Here is a 5,992-nt window from a genome sequence, read left to right as displayed (position 1 = left end):
GTAATGGTTCATGTCTATAATCTAGGTGTATTGGTTCATGTCTATAATCTAGGTGTAATGGGTCATGTCTATAGTCTAGGTGTGTTGGGAAATGACTATAGTCTATGTGTAGTGGGACATATCTATAATCTAGATGTAGTGTTACATGTCTACAATCTAGGTGTAGTGGGGCATATTTATTGTCTAGGTGTATTCCTAATTTCTATAGTCTAGATGTAATTGGACATGTCTATAGTCTAGGTGTAGTGGCGCATGTCTATACTGTATGTGTAGTAGTTCATGTCTATACACTAGGCATAGTTGGATATGTCTATACTCTAGGTGTAGTGTGACATGTCAATAATCTAGGTGTAGTACTACATGTCTATAGTCTAGGTGTATTAGTACATGTCTATATTCTAGGTATAGTGGAACAGGTCTATAGTGTAGGTATAGTGGGAAGTGTCTTTAATCTAGGTGTAGTCTGACATTTTTTAGTCTCTGTGCAGTGGAACATGTTTACAGTCTAGGTGTAGTTGTTCATAACTAGAGTCTAGGTATAGTCATTCATATCTATAATCTAGGTGTAGTCAGACATGTCTATACTATATGTGTAGTGGCTCATGTCAATAGTCTAGGTTTAGTGGGACATGTCTACACTCTAGGTGTAGTGAAACATGTCTATAGTCTATGTCTAGTGGGACATGTCTATTTCTAGGTGTAGTGGGACATGTCTATAAACTAGGTGTATTGGTATATGTCTATAGTCCAGGTGTAGTGGGACATGTCTATAATCTAGGTGTATTGGTATATGTCTATAGTCCAGGTGTAGTGGGACATGCCTATAGTCTAAGAGTAGTGAAACTGTCTACAGACTAGGTGAAAGGGATGGACATCTGGGGCGGATGCTGATTACAGGCTTCTTGCAACTTATCTTGGAATGTCGGCCCTAAAACTGTCCCGGGCGGCCTTCAAACATTCTGCAGTTTATCTTGGAGTGCCAGCCCTGACCTCACAGTCCCAGGAAGCCATCAAACATTTTGTAGCTATCTTGGAGTGCCATAAACAGTCCCAGGCACCAAACGGAGACATGGAGGAGGAGGTGAAGCTGCCTTAATCTAAGCAGTTCTAGGCGCCAAGTGAAGGAGGGAGTGAAGCTGGCAGTCTCAAGTGCCAGGTGGAGGCAATGAAGGAGGGGGGTGACATAATTCCCTTCAAAGGGTCAGCCGGATCTTTAGGGTGAGAGTAAGTGCGGGACCTAGTTTCCCACGGTTTGGTCTCTCACAGCTCACCAAATTTCCTTGTACCCTCTACAAACAAAAGAAACTTATTCCTTCTCCTTTTCTGAAAAATGGTCCATTAACCTTATTAAAACCAAAACTACTGTTTATAGCTTTGGGGGAAAATACCTTTTTCAAAAAATATTTTTCTTTTCTCAAAAAGAAAACCCATACCTTCTCATCCTAACTCAGTCAGAAGCAGGCTGATTTCAGGTCCATCCTGCCAGGAGGGCAGTTCCTTCCCTCAGGCTTTTTGTCTGACACTAGAAACTGAAAATTGTTAATCAGCTTTGAAGGCTCAAGTGCCACCTTGAGACATGATCTTTTTCAGATGTCTTGATTTGGCCCTGCTGCTTCCCATCCCATGCCAATGGATCCTTTAACAGTACTGTAAAATAGCAACTAAGGCAGTTCAGAGACTGGTAGGACTCATCTTTATACCTCAAAGCCTTTTGAACAAATTGACTTGAGTAGAGCTGCCTTACTACAATTTCCCACAGCACTGTAGCTACTGAGTAACACTAGTTGCTCTACAATTTTTAACTAATTGCTTCAGTCATTATTTTCCTAATGTCACTGTCTTAGGTAGGGTTCTACTGCTGTAACAGACACCATGACCAAGGCAAGTCTTATTAAAACAACATTTAATTGGGGCTGGCTTACAGGTTCAGAGGTTCAGTCCATTATCATCAAGGTGGGAGCATGGCAGTATCCAGGCAGGCATGGCTCAGGCAGAGCTGAGAGTTCTATATCTTTATCCAAAGGCTGCTAGTGGAAGACTGACTTCCAGGCAACTAGGGTGAGGATCTTATGCCCACACCCACAGTGACACACCTACACACCTACTCCAACCAGGTCACACCTATTCCAACAAGGCCACACCTCCAAATGGTGCCACTCCCTGGTCCAAGAATATACAAACCATCACAGTCACTGACTGAGTATTCTCTTTTAAGGCTAACTTCCCCATCCTCAATATACATGCTCTGCTAATAGTTCTTGAAATGTTTCAGTTATGATCATCCCTTAGCACTGTGTATATTTTAAACTTGTGGACAAAGACTTACAGACAAGTGGAAAAAGTAAGTTCTCTTTACAATCCAGAACTCATTTTTCAATATGAGTCTTGATTATATATGAGGGAATATGATCCCCTAGTCCCCCCAAAATTGTCCATTAGAAACCCAAGAACCAGTAGCTTTCTTACTTCTTTAATTCTCCATAAGGCATCAATTTTATGCTACTGTGTGTGTATGTGTGTGTGTATTACTGTATACATGTATTTTCTTTTTTAAGTAAAAAAAAAAAAAGAAAAAAGAAAGAAAGAAAGAAAGAAAGAAAGGAAGAAAGAAAGAAGAAACTTTATTCACCTATGTCCAATATAGGCATCTAGGTATATAGTTACAAATTAAAGGCCACAAATACTTCCCAAGAAAAATCATTAAAACAAAATCAGCTCCTCCTTTCACATAGCACAGCTAGCCATCAAAGCACGCCAGCTAAGAGAAAGGTGTTGTCCATGGAGACAGGAAGGCTGAGCTTTTCCTCTTTGGATGATAGCTGAGTTTTTATTGGCAGTTCTAGTAAAATATGTAACTTCTCATTCATTCTAAGCAAGGCTCCCCCCCCCCCAAGCTTTTCTTCAAATAACCCCTGTACTCTTCCATTAGAATTGGGGATTTTGAATAGCAGGGTTTTGGGTAATAAGCAGTCACTTTAAATCATTTATTGGCTATGTGGAGAAGAAAGAATGTGGGAGGATGTCAGAGATGGTGAGTGAGAGAGAGATAGTTCATTGGACACACTGGAAGACAGCAAGCATTTCAAAGCTGCTTTCAGTATCCCACGAAGGCCCAAACTGCTACCGTGGTGAGGGCAAACACTGGTAGCAGCACCATAGCTACAGGAACTCCACTTGGCTCTCCTTCACCTCGATGTACTATAGGTCCGTTCTGCACTGGTAACCTGTGCTGTACTCTCAGGGACACAGCACATCCCGCATTACGGAAGAGGTCTACAGCATCTTGGTGCAGCAGGTTCTTCAGATCTTGGTCATTTACTGAGAGGATCTTGTCACCCTCCTGGAGCCGCCCATCCTGGGCCACAGCCCCATCCTCTTTGATGCGGCTGTCATAGATGCCACTGTCCTTGGACACATACTGTTGATCTGTCTCACCGACATTGTTGAAGCCCAGCCCCGAGGGTCCTCTCATCAGGTTGATCTCTTCCTCCATGACTGAATAATCCACCCATTTGTTCATATCTGACTGCTCTCTGGGCGGAAACCCGGGGTCAGTGGGTGCCCAGAGTAGGCGAAAGTGAATCAAGCTCCGCGCCGCCTCCCCAGCATAGCTTTTCCTATTTCTATTATTCTTAGATTTGATCTTTTCACAAATTTCCTAAGTGTTTGGAGTTAGCAAATCTCTACACTTTTTTTCTGATGTGTTGATATCTTTTATGCCTGAGATTCTCTTTTCCATCTCATTTTTTTCTGTTCATGATGTTTACATCTGTAGCTCCTGATCTCCTTCCTAGGTTTTCAATCTCCATGTTTCCTCTATTTGTGATTTCATTATTGTTTCTATTTCCATATTTATAACTTGGACATTTTTCTTCAATTCCTTCACCAATTTGATTATATTTTCCTGTATTTCTTTAAGGGATTTATTTGTTCCCTCTTTAAGGGCCTCCTCCTGTTTTCCTGTCTTTTCCTGTATTTCTTTAAGGGAGTTATTTTTATCGTCTTTAAAGGCTTCTATCATCTTTGAGAGATGGAATTTTACATCAGAATCATGCTCTTCGCATATGTTAAGGTATCCAGGGCTTGCTGTGGTAGAAGAACTGGACTCTGATGGTGCCTAAATTACATTGACTTCTTTTGTTTATGTTCTTCAACTTGCCGTTCACCACCTGATTATATGTGGTGTTAACTGTCCTGGGAATCTTGAACTGCAGCAGTGCATTGGCTTCTCGTGTGTATGTTCTTCAACTTGTCTTTCTCCATGTGGTTATATGCAGCATTAACTCTCCTGGGATTCTTTACTTGGAGCAGCCCTCCTGGGAGGCGAGTAGTGCTGTCTCTGGTTAGGGTACGCACCTGTGTCCCAGGTTAGAGCAGGCTTCTAGTGTCCCTAGATAGGTCAGGCTCCGGCGTTCCTGGTTAGAGCAGTTCTCCTTGGAGACAGGAAGGGTTGTCAGGTGGGAGACCCAGCACACTGATCTGCCACAGGTGCAGGTGGAGTTTCTGACCAAAAGGGAGATCAGAGTTATTTCTTTCATAAAAAGCTAATGACGGAGGTCTGTAGAGATGGCTCAATGATTAAAAGCACCGACTGCTCTTCCAGATGTCCTGAGTTGTACTCTCAGCAACCACATGGTGGCTCACAACCATCTTTAATAGAATCCAGTCCACTCTTCTGGTGTGTCTGAAAACAGCAACAGTGTCACTATATTCATTAAATAAATATGTAAATAAATAAATAATCTTTATTTATAAAAACTACCAATGAAGAGAAAATTGGATATTGCCAAAGTTCTGAGAAATAACAGTAAAAATTCCCTTCCGAACAAAAAATATGATTACCAGAAAAGTTTTAAAATGAGAGCAAAATAACTACTCTCTGAATTCAAAGGTAATTTATCTTGAAAATATGTTTGCTGTTGCGAGCTGGCCTGCGGCTCACAAGAAACGGGTACACCTGGGAGGCAAGCCGGGGCTGTAAAGAGAGGGGAAACTAGGCGGTCGAGAGAAAAATGGAGCTAAGTCAAGATTCCTGATCAAAGCTCAAATATTTAATGGCAAATGCGCTTATAAAGTCGGGGAGGCATTCCTGCCAATTCGTCCTTGGAGCCTGGAACCAGAGCCGGATAGGGTGTAGTCTCCTGAATAGCTCAGCGGCCTCCCAGCAGGTAGCAGTATCTTGAAGGGGAACAGTGGCAGTGGCTGAACAATAGAGTGATCTAGGGAGGAAGGCTCCACCTTATTGGCAGCAAGGTTAAGGTCTGGCTCAGCCTGCTTCAGGCTGGGAAAGGGAGGTTACAGTTTGTATTAAATTAACTAACATTTATAAAAGTGAAGGAAAAAGTGAAATATTATAATTATATAAAATACTAAACCTCAAACAAATGGGGACACAGGAAAAATTACACAAAACAATCAGAAAATACTAACAGGAAGATAATAGGATGGTTACTGTGTATTCAGTTGGAATAAAACATGCAGTCAATATGGTTTGCAAAGGGTAGATAAAAGGGAACCTTCCGTTTTCCTGTCAGAAAAGAAACATTTCCTGAGAAGTAAAGACATACTCTGAAAGTTAATGAGTCATACTTTACAAAACAAAGGGAAAATAGAACCTGCAGTATTTATATAAACAAAATGAAGTCTATTTAAAAGCATAAAATGTGACAAATGGTGAAATTATTTATTAAAGGAGACAGTTTTAATAAAGAATGGGCCTTAGTTTCCTGTCATCTTTCCTGGATGCTGAGTAACAAAGGCAGACAAGGCTGGTAGGATCAGAATGGGTTTTCACTCACCTTCATGCTCATCCTTTGCTGGCCGTTAAGAGGACACCTGTTCACTAGTCTCCTGAGGCAGATGCAATATCATCGGTATTACAGTGGATGAGGTTAAAAATAAATACATGGCACTTAAACTGTAGACAATGATCTCGTGTTCCAGAGCCCTCAGCTGCAACTAATAATCTGAGGTTTCTTCGTACCTCTTCCTC

General features: G+C 41.5%; 1 non-coding gene and 1 pseudogene across 1 annotated transcript; one reads left to right on the top strand and one right to left on the bottom strand.

Annotated features, from left to right (window-relative positions):
• The first annotated feature begins 2,287 nt into the window (after positions 1-2,287).
• Positions 2,288-2,408, top strand: Gm25909. The gene has a single exon (XR_003952449.1). It is a non-coding gene; the product is annotated as a small nucleolar RNA SNORA40 (small nucleolar RNA).
• On the bottom strand, positions 3,213-3,624 carry Gm5479 (predicted gene 5479; annotated as a pseudogene).

The sequence above is a fragment of the Mus musculus genome, chromosome 17 (genome assembly GCF_000001635.26).
Source record: "Mus musculus strain C57BL/6J chromosome 17, GRCm38.p6 C57BL/6J".
Lineage (NCBI taxonomy): Eukaryota > Metazoa > Chordata > Mammalia > Rodentia > Muridae > Mus > Mus musculus.
This window is presented reverse-complemented; position numbering and strand designations above follow the sequence as displayed.